This window comes from Carassius carassius, chromosome 5, assembly GCF_963082965.1.
Source record: "Carassius carassius chromosome 5, fCarCar2.1, whole genome shotgun sequence".
NCBI classification, from domain to species: domain Eukaryota; kingdom Metazoa; phylum Chordata; class Actinopteri; order Cypriniformes; family Cyprinidae; genus Carassius; species Carassius carassius.
In genome coordinates this window covers 6,844,057-6,855,479 of record NC_081759.1, presented here as the reverse complement: position 1 = coordinate 6,855,479, position 11,423 = coordinate 6,844,057, and the positions used below count along the sequence as shown (strand labels likewise).

Here is an 11,423-nt window from a genome sequence, read left to right as displayed (position 1 = left end):
AAAATGCGCAATGGTTCTTTTTTTACTTTTTTATTGATTTTTATTTTTTTTAAATTACAGAATTCAATATCAAGTCCTTGACACATAACTGTAACACATTTTCACATTTAGAAACAATATAGGCTAGTTTAAATAAAAAGAACCAAAAAAATAAATAAATAAATAAATAAATGAACTAGCAGAGATAGGCCTACATATCTTTTTTTTTTTTTTTTTTTTTTTTACTCTAAAGTTAAAAGTTTTTTTTAAGGTTATTGTAAAGGCTGCTTAAAAATGTTGTCGCTGATGAGCCGCTGATCGCTGTCAGATTCTGTGATATGAATGTCCACATTGGATTGTGGCTAATGGGCTTAGAATGAGCCCCACTCGGCCCGTGTTCTGGCTTACTGTAATATTTCACCAGTAATGAGACCGAAATAATATAATTAAAATAAAGAAATGAATTAATACAATGATAACATCTAAATAAATGTTGATAGATGTAGCCTTATAGTTTTAAAAATATCAATAAACAGCAAATCAACACAGCTTCGAAATAATAACCGAAAAAGACCTAAATAATAATAATACATAATTAATATACAGCGCCGCCACTCCCACCACGCGCATCACGAGCTGTGCGTCAACCCATTCTCACTCCCAAAGCGTCAGAAACTGAAGCGTGGTCAAGCGCCTCTAGCGTCACTGACATGAGATGTTTATCGCTATGAAATCACTTTCAAGAAGTCTCATTCAGCACACATCGCGATACTTGCCATCAGTTTACAAGAGCCGCAGGTTGGGTGAGTTATACAGTCTATGGTGAGTAGTAGTAAATATGCTCTTTTAATGCCTGTTATAAAATGTATTCTGTCTTCTTTATTAATCAGATAAGCGCCTTATGTTTACTCTCTGTATTACATCGGTCATCCGAGGCTGTCTTTGAGTTTCATTGTGTTTAACTACTGTAAATGAACACAGCTGCTAACTGGGGTGATTAAACTCTATCTGTCACGTGACGTGCCATAGACCTGGGTTCCGTTTTATATTCATTTCAGGTTCAAAGATGTAAATTGTATTTTTGTAGTAAAATCATGGTAACCATGACACCTACAATAGTAGGCAAAACCCAGTAAACAAGACATTTACCATGTTTTTTTTTTTACCACAGTAACCGTAGTTTTACTATGGTTTCTTAATAGCACAATAATCACCAAAATAACTATAGTTGTACCACTGTAATGATAGTGTTTTAATGTGGTTTTATATGACATATTTCACAGTAATCACATTTAATGTACCATGCTTGTAATACCTTTTTAATGTAAAAAAAAATCCCATCTTGCAGTTCATTCATATTAGTTTATATCTTAAATATTTTGATCACAGATCACTATTAACATTCTGTAAATAATTCTGTTTTATTTTCTTTCCCCTTGTATTTATTTTTTAGCTGAAAAGACGTAAAGGAAGCAGTCACCCCAGTCGTGTTTGTGGAGAGGTATTCCTTCAGAAATGGAGAAGACAGAAAGCTGCAAAGACAGGTTGGTCTGTGATAGTTTGTCCCTTTTATCAAACATTCCTGCTGTTATCATTTGCACAGCATTTGTTGTTTCTTAAACTGTTGTACGGTCCAAATACCCACACTTGCCATCTTTGCACATTTCCTTTATTTGGCCCAAGTGAGCATGAAGATCCAGACCGTTCTCATCCCAAGGCGTCATGTACTGACCCTTTGGACATTTCGTCAACATCCTACGCACATGGCACCCTCTAGCGTCAATATTAGAAGCAGATAAAAATGGGCCAGAAGGCGCCTCCTAGCGGTCTAACCCTAACCCTCACCCTAACCCTAACCTTAACCCATAATCTGTGTCTCATATTGACGCTAGAGGGTGCCATATGCGTAGGATGTTGACGAAATGTCAAGAGGGTCAGTATATGACGCCTTGGGATGAGAATGCGTTAGAAGATCACAAGTGTGTGTCGATCTTAACATGACAAAGTTCGTTTCAACTTTGCATTTTAAAATAAACTTCTAAATGTCTTTTCAATAGTCCCTATTAAAGATGACAATTTAATTTGTCATGTTTCTAATTAAATGATAAAAAGAAGTTACAAATGATGTACAAAATAAATATACTTTTCTGTGCACCAAGAAAACGTGCAACACTTTGTTTTACTACTAAATTATTCTCAATATCTAATTATTATTATTAATATTTCACATACATTGGAAAGGTTTGCGTGACCTCCTGTGAGATCTCTGCAAAAAGTCTCATGATTAATTCCAAAACATGATGCATGATGGGATACACTAAGCGTTGTATAGCGCTCCGGAGCAGTATTGGAGAGGTTTAGTGTGTGTTAAGGACGCTGCGCTTTGGCATTATTAAGACCGGGGACAGTCTTGTGCATGCACTGTCACGTACATACACTCTCAAGTGACTAAGACCTCAAGTGTGGGTATTTGGAAAGGGGAAAAGTCTTTAAAATGATCACTAAATACAGTCGCACATCAATGTCTTAATAATTCAGTAATTCAATTTAACACTTGTATGATATTGTACAAGCCCCTGGGCAATCTCATCTGACACTATCACAATACTGGAAAATCAGTTGCCCCACACAGTCAGAAAGTTTATATTGTTCATTGGCTTCTCATTAAATTACTTCAAATAAGCCCCATCAGTTCATGTTCCCACTATACGTGTTCTTCATGACTAGAAATGCTAGTTTAATGTGTCACGTGATATATATTAAATCTTTGATTAATTTGTCAGAACCAGATCAATTACACTACTGATAACAGTCCTGTTAGCATGTATTCATTTTAAAAAAAAACTCATATGAATATAGCTTGCTATTAATGACTTGCTTTTAATAATAGATGCATTTAACATTTAATTATACAACATCTTTACAGAGGATGCTTTCATGGTCTAAAAAATAATGTATAAGTAATGTATTAGTTATAGTAGATAGTAATGTGTAAGTTCCATGTAATGAAATAATATTTCCTTTCTGTCTTACAGGATTGTTTGCAGATAATGCTGTTCTTCTTTTTCAGAAGTTTTTGGTGAGCCAACCCTCACAAATCTTCCTAAAAACTAAGAGCTATTACTGAGTCTCAGCTAATCTTGCCATGATCAGCTCCTCCCAGGTACATTTGTTTAGAATAATTTTGAATCAACATTTACTCAATAAATGCTCTGGTCTGAATCTTACTTGAAATCAACTTAATTATATGTTTAAAGAGCAATATTAATTGCACACAGAGTAAGTAGAGATTATCTTGTTTCACAGACGAGAAGGAAGCAAGGAAATTATTTGCTCAGGATGAGGAATGAAGACAGCCATCTTGTGCTCAAACAAACAGAAGTCCACTGGTATGTGTGTGTTAAAGCAATGCTGTGTTATGTGTTACAGGACTTTATGATGATCTCTCACAGGACTGGTCATGTCAGCCGTGAATATTCTTTCCAATGTTTTTATATTTATTTTATTTTATTTTATACAGCTATTATAATTAGAGCATGTTAGCAAAGTGTGACTGGAACATTTTTAATCTTAAGTTTTTTTAAAAACACCACCTGTTTTTCTTAAAAGCATACAAGTGTCATAAAAGTGGTTTAATTGATATAAACACCAATTGACATTATTTCATTGTTTTGTAGATGTTGTGTTATAAATTGTGGATTGATAGTTGATTGGTTTGAAGCCAGGCCTTACATTGCACAGACTAAAACACATTTGTGAGAGAAGTCAGGAACTTTGGAGAAAGATTCTAGAGTAAGAAAGACATTTACTGCAACATTAGATCAATTCTAGAGTCTCTGAGAACTACACATGCTAATGGAGTCTCATGAGCAAGACCTTTACCTCTGTAATTTTTTCTTAATTCTTGCATAATTAAATTGTTTATTGCAGTATTTTAACAATTTTACTTTGAACAGATGATCTCATCAGCCAAATGAGGGGTTTTGACCAAGTGATGAAAGAAGAGGATGTGGTAAATTGTCTTCCGAGAAAAAGCTTCTCAAAAGGTCTTAAAGCAGCTTGAAGAATGGTAAGTCTACAATACTACAAGGGTCATAGTTGCTCACCCTGCTAAAATCACACAGAACATAAGCTGAGCTCTCTGTCCATTAAACAACTTCATCTGAATTGTTTTTCACTTTGACCAGGTCTGGGATGTTAGGACTGAGAGATCCTCTGGCTGAGAAAACGCTACACCACATCAGTGCTGGATATCAACCACAAACTGTTTCCAGACACGAGAGAAGATGATCATGATGGGGAGATGAAACCAGTTTAGATGTGATGATAAGGAATCATTATTTTCTGGAACAGTATCACATGTCTTATATGTATCACATGATCTGTATCACAGTTGACTGGATGGGACTGCGTGACTTTTAAGGACATTTCATCACTCATCTGTGTGAACTGATTAATATATGAGGTTAATGTATTTTTGATGATAATTATTTTCCTTGAATCTTATTTGTCCTGATGCTACTTTATCAACTTTATAGTCTATGCTTCAATAAAATGAATATGATGAATATTGTGTTCTGAAGATTCTTGGTAAACACTTTTAATTTTACTAGGTAGGCTCATATGTGTTTATTTTAGTCTTGGAAAAACTACATATTAATAATTATCGGGATTATTTTTTACTTAAGACATAAAAATATTTGATCAGATTAATGACATCTGGGACATCAATACACCAAACAGTTATTATTGTTTATATTTAGTAACAAATGCCAATTGTTTTGTGAAAGAAAGGGAGTTACAAGTTTAATTATTTTGCATTACAAGATGGTGCCATGGGCTTTATTGTTACAAACACTTGAGGGATAACTGAGAATGTAGCAGGAATGATCAACGTGGATCTTGTACTGTATTCAAACCAAGAGCAGGCACATTACTGATGTCAAGCATCTGAGGAGCAAGACACGGGGGTGAGGAGGACATTTTTACACTGATTTTTGCTAATTAGTAATATATATATATATGAATGAATTTGTCCTTGTGTAATAGTGAAGTATCACAATGTGTATACATTGTCCTTGATTACTGCTTAACAGTGGGGAATAGATAATGGCATGTTGTTGCAGATTCATCCATTATATTTATTGCTGTTTACTTCAAAAATCAAATAAATAATCTATTATTTTTATTATTAAATCATTTCTTTATCATTTTTTCCATGTTTCATCTGATGGCCTCACAATGTCCTGTCAAAAGCTTTCCTAGTCATGATGTAAAAATAGAAAAAGTTGGTCTGTGAAAACTGTCAGATATAAATGTGACTCAGCTCAGTTTGTCGTCCATGATGAGGAGAATACATATATGTAGGTTTTACTGCCCTTCTACCCCCAGGGGCCCAGTAAAGAGTTAAAGAGGTGAGTCCTTGTGCATGATGGAGAACTACAGTGTTATCTGCAAGCAATCCTGTAAGACAGAAAGGAAATATTATTTCATTACATGCAACATTACTGTTTTTTTTAGACCATGAAAGCATCCTCTGCAAAGATGCTCTATAATTAAATGTTAAATGCATCCATTATTAAAAGCAAGTCATTAATAGCAATTTCTAGTCATGGAGATCACGTATAGTGGGAACATGAACTGATGGGGCTTATATGAAGTAATTTAATGAGAGGCCAATGAACAATATAAACTTTCTGACTGTGTGGGGCAACTGATTTTCCAGTATTGTGATAGTGTCAGATGAGATTGCCCAGGGGCTTGTACAATATCATACAAGTGTTAAATTGAATTACTGAATTATTAAGACATTGATGTGCGACTGTATTTAGTGATCATTTTAAAGACTTTTCCCCTTTCCAAATACCCACACTTGAGGTCTTAGTCACTTGAGAGTGTATGTACGTGACAGTGCATGCACAAGACTGTCCCCGGTCTTAATAATGCCAAAGCGCAGCGTCCTTAACACACACTAAACCTCTCCAATACTGCTCCGGAGCGCTATACAACGCTTAGTGTATCCCATCATGCATCATGTTTTGGAATTAATCATGAGGCTTTTTGCAGAGATCTCACAGGAGGTCACGCAAATCTTTCCAATGTATGTGAAATATTAATAATAATAATTAGATATTGAGAATAATTTAGTAGTAAAACAAAGTGTTGCACGTTTTCTTGGTGCACAGAAAAGTATATTTATTTTGTACATCATTTGTAACTTCTTTTTATCACTTAATTAGAAACATGACAAATTAAATTGTCATCGTTAATAGGGACTATTGAAAAGACATTTAGTTTATTTTAAAATGCAAAGTTGAAACGAACTTTGTCATGTTAAGATTGACACACACTTGTGATCTTCATGCTCACTTGGGCCAAATAAAGGAAATGTGCAAAGATGGCAAGTGTGGGTATTTGGACCGTACAACAGTTTAAGAAACAACAAATGCTGTGCAAATGATAACAGCAGGAATGTTTGATAAAAGGGACAAACTATCACAGACCAACCTGTCTTTGCAGCTTTCTGTCTTCTCCATTTCTGAAGGAATACCTCTCCACAAACACGACTGGGGTGACTGCTTCCTTTATATCTTTTCAGCTAAAAAATAAATACAAGGGGAAAGAAAATAAAACAGAATTATTTACAGAATGTTAATAGTGATCTGTGATCAAAATATTTAAGATATAAACTAATATGAATGAACTGCAAGATGGGATTTTTTTTTTTTTTACATTAAAAAGGTATTACAAGCATGGTACATTAAATGTGATTACTGTGAAATATGTCATATAAAACCACATTAAAACACTATCATTACAGTGGTACAACTATAGTTATTTTGGTGATTATTGTGCTATTACGAAACCATAGTAAAACTACAGTTACTGTGGTAAAAAAAAAAAAAGGTAAATGTCTTGTTTACTGGGTTTTGCCTACTATTGTAGGTGTCATGGTTACCATGATTTTACTACAAAAATACAACTTACATCTTTGAACCTGAAATGAATATAAAACGGAACCCAGGTCTATGGCACGTCACGTGACAGATAGAGTTTAATCACCCCAGTTAGCAGCTGTGTTCATTTACAGTAGTTAAACACAATGAAACTCAAAGACAGCCTCGGATGACCGATGTAATACAGAGAGTAAACATAAGGCGCTCATCTGATTAATAAAGAAGACAGAATACATTTTATAACAGGCATTAAAAGAGCATATTTACTACTACTCACCATAGACTGTATAACTCACCCAACCTGCGGCTCTTGTAAACTGATGGCAAGTATCGCGATGTGTGCTGAATGAGACTTCTTGAACGTGATTTCATAGCGATAAACATCTCATGTCAGTGACGCTAGAGGCGCTTGACCACGCTTAAGTTTCTGACGCTTTGGGAGTGAGAATGGGTTGACGTACAGCTCGTGATGCGCGTGGTGGGAGTGGCGGCGCTGTATATTAATTATGTATTATTATTATTTAGGTCTTTTTCGGTTATTATTTCGAAGCTGTGTTGATTTGCTGTTTATTGATATTTTTAAAACTATAAGGCTACATCTATCAACATTTATTTAGATGTTATCATTGTATTAATTCATTTCTTTATTTTAATTATATTATTTCGGTCTCATTACTGGTGAAATATTACAGTGAGCCAGAACACGGGCCGAGCGGGGCTCATTCTAAGCCCATTAGCCACAATCCAACGTGGACATTAATATCACAGAATCTGACAGCGATCAGCGGCTCATCAGCGACAACATTTTTAAGCAGCCTTTACAATAACCTTAAAAAAAACTTTTAACTTTAAAATAAAAAAAAAATAAAATAAAAAAATATATGTAGGCCTATCTCTGCTAGTTCATTTATTTATTTATTTATTTATTTTTTGGTTCTTTTTATTTAAACTAGCCTATATTGTTTCTAAATGTGAAAATGTGTTACAGTTATGTGTCAAGGACTTGATATTGAATTCTGTAATTAAAAAAAAAAAATCTAGGCCTATGAAAAAAATAAAAATCAATAAAAAAGAAAAAAAAGAACCATTGCGCATTTTACAGCAAAAAAGTTTTAATGTGTTTTTGTCACCAGCAATACAGTATGTTGCTCAGTTTTGTTACAGTAAGTTAAAGGGTTAAGCTCCGATTTTTTTAAAGTTTCAGTGAGTTTCTTCTGTTGTCCTGTGGAAAAAAATACAAAAATTAATTAATCAGAAAATATCGTGCTGATGCACGAAAGATGCCTCCAATTGAAATGCATTAGTTTAAAAAATGTGCTGCAATCTCGAAAATAACGAAATAAACGTGTCCCTGCCACGAATAAATAGATTCAATTACGTGACCAAATCACGAACTGCCGTGAGACTGGGTTGGCAGTTGCGTGTTGTTAAACTCACCGCTGAAAGCGCTAAACCTTTGCGGGGACTTTGATATCAGATTGCGAGGTGTTTTAAACATCAAAAACCAGTTGGAGGGCCAGATAAAATTATCTGGGTGCCGCCGTTTGACTCCCCCTGGCATAGATAATATTTTGTAGCCCGATGAGAAAAAATGGAGTAAATAATTAAAACAAAATGAACAGCATTAGCTGCTACGTGTGAAAAGAAACCTGCTTTGGATGTATTATGTTCAGGACAAACGTAATAGCACTGCAATAAATTGGCTATATTAGGTTAAGGACCAACGTAATAGCACTGCTTATATTAGGTTAAGGGCCAACGTAATAGCACTGCTTATATGTTGGCATGTAACGTAATTGCGATTTGCAAAATAGTTTCCTCAGAACGTATTTTATGTGATACAGGGTTGTATTCCTCAAGGTCTCTTATTTATATCAAGGCTTCTCAATCACACAAAAATTACCAATAAACTACATGATCTCATTAAATTAAATGCTGAGTGCTGCTCCAAACTATGCTTCTGGTCTATTCTTTGCTATAAGTGGAACGTCATTTCCTTTTTCTATAATGATTACATCAAAGCTTCTGTTGATCTCACATTCTATACAGACGCCATGCCTCCTGTTGGATACAGTGTTTGTTTGTTTGTTTTTTTAATAAGGAATGGTTCACAAATGTTTTGCCATCCAAATTGCTCAATTTACTGTACCTCATAACATTTCATCAAAAGCTTTGCAATAATTAAATCCAGTATTTGTCTAGTAATCCTGCTTGCTATGGGGTAATCAATGGTCAAAGATAAAACATAATGGTCTGCTGTGATAACGAGGCCACTGTGCACATCATCAATAAAGTGCACTCTTCAGTCCCCTTCATTAACAGGTTTATGAGCCCTCTCATGTGGACTAGCATCCCTTGCAATTTCACATTCCGCGATGCCCACATACCAGGTCTCAACAGCAAAATTGCTAATTGTTTGTCGCAATTTAAATTTCAGGAATTCAAAAATCTGTGCCCAGACGCTTCACTCCAGTGTCTGCATTGCCCACCCTTTAACCAGACTGTTCTCGACTAAATGCCACCTCGAAAAACTATCTGAATTAAGTCTCCAGATTCATGTGAGTTGGTCTAGCCGAATCCACCTTAAAAATGCAAGATTCTGCCTGGCTACAATTTCTTTCATTTTGCACAAATTTTCAGTCCCTGTTTTTCCCATTAACATTAAAACGGTGTGTGCATTCAAAACCATTGTCACATTTCTCAAAAACTGCAGTCATCATCTGTTAAAAGACAAGTTTCAGGAATTCAGTTTCGTCTAAGATGTCTAGACCCCTCAGTCTGCAGTCAATTGGGAAATCCCTCAGTGTGCCTTCTTCCAGATGTCATCAAAAAGGAATCCCCAAAAGGTAAAGATAAACATCTTTCTCTCTCACTTTTTCTAGTTCAAAAAAATGGTGCAAAATTAAGTTAGGTGTGTTTTAATCATTTTGTGGACACACTGTAGGAGGCTGTTTTTCTTTCTGCTTTTCACAGCTTACTCCAGGTGGGGGAATTCAAAACTTGTAATTTTAAATTGGACCCTGAATGCAATCTCACTGTATCTGAAAATGTATTTAAAAGAAAGTCCTTAACCAAATTCCTAAAGCAGTCAAAAAGTGGTCAAGAACATAAATATGTTTCTGTGATCATAGCTCGCACTAACACTCTTATATCCTTTTAATCCCATGTATCGGTTCCTGAAACTTCGCCCTCATGCCCGACTCCATGAATCTCTGTTATGAGCCAAGATTCTGGTTTGCAGCAAGACTTCGTACGATATGCCTGCTCTGCGGTCTCTCTCCAGTATCATATACACCCCACTCTTTCCGTATCAGAGCAGCAATGACGGCAGCATACTTCACATCAATCACCCTATATGAAAAGCTATGGGGAGGAGGTCCTCCATCACTTATGAATGCTATGTTTGCTCAGAAGTTAAGGAGATTTTAAACGCTCAGAGAAATATGGACTCTTAAAAATGTGACTGCATCAGATTCCATCTTGAATGAGTGGGAAGTTTTTCCCAGAACAGTTCCATACTGCCAACCTTGAATTAAATGTATATTGCCATTGCTTTAAATTGTTTTAAATTGTTTATACTGCTAACATTCTTTGTATCATTAATAAATATTTTACGAAGGTGGTCTGACTGAAATCAAGCTTCATCAAGTACTTTTTGTATCTTTGTAGTTTCATGACATTTTTTTTTTTTAAATATGTCAATTTACTTTCAGTGACTTATCTGATCATGGCGCTTCATTTTTGAAATTGAAGTGGTGTTGAATATCATATTCCACAAGACAAAACACAGGGATCTGAGATTTTCTTCAGATCACATCAATCAATCTGATTCATTTCTTCAGTATCATCTTGAGGATGTGTCTGTGCTAGCTTGTGGATGGAGGACGAAGGCCCAGTCCAGCGATAAAATCACTTGATTAATCGGAAGACACATGGGAAGGTCTTTCAGATTAATTTCCTGGATAGGTTTTTTGCATGTTCTCTTTAGCAGTCGTGTCACAGGAGCCTGAAGAGATTCGGATAGCAGAATAACCAGCTCTCATTGCTGGATATTAGAAAATGACTTAGGATTAAATTTTTCTCTCAGACCGAAGCATTGCGCTTCCTCAGCAGTTTTTTCTGGTTGTCAGTGAATTGAATTTCATTGATGCCACAATAGAAAAAAAAACAGCCAGGCAATAAAAAGATTGAGTTAAAATGTTATCTTTATCAAAAATCAGATCCCTGTTATGTTATCCTGTGTGATACTGGGCCACAATATCACACTGTGAAGATCTGTTGTCAAAGAAAAAACAAGAAATCATATGAAACAAACTTTATTTATTTGTTTATTTTATTTTATTTTTTTGAATAGTGATTCATTCAAAAGTGCTGTTGTTCAGAAAATCTCCAACGATATACAAAAAAAAAATTGTGAGATGTGATAATATTTTATACATCAGCTCTAAAAAAATTAAAAATATAGCTTCAGGCAAAAAAAATGGCACG

The 11,423-nt window shown here is 35.0% G+C and overlaps 1 long non-coding RNA gene across 1 annotated transcript; it reads left to right on the top strand.

The window, feature by feature from the left end:
• Nucleotides 1–485: 485 nt before the first annotated feature.
• LOC132140246 (uncharacterized) lies at nucleotides 486–3,069 on the top strand. Its single transcript, XR_009433739.1, has 3 exons — nucleotides 486–801; nucleotides 1,433–1,523; nucleotides 3,015–3,069. It is a non-coding gene; the product is annotated as an uncharacterized LOC132140246 (long non-coding RNA).
• Nucleotides 3,070–11,423: the final 8,354 nt, after the last annotated feature.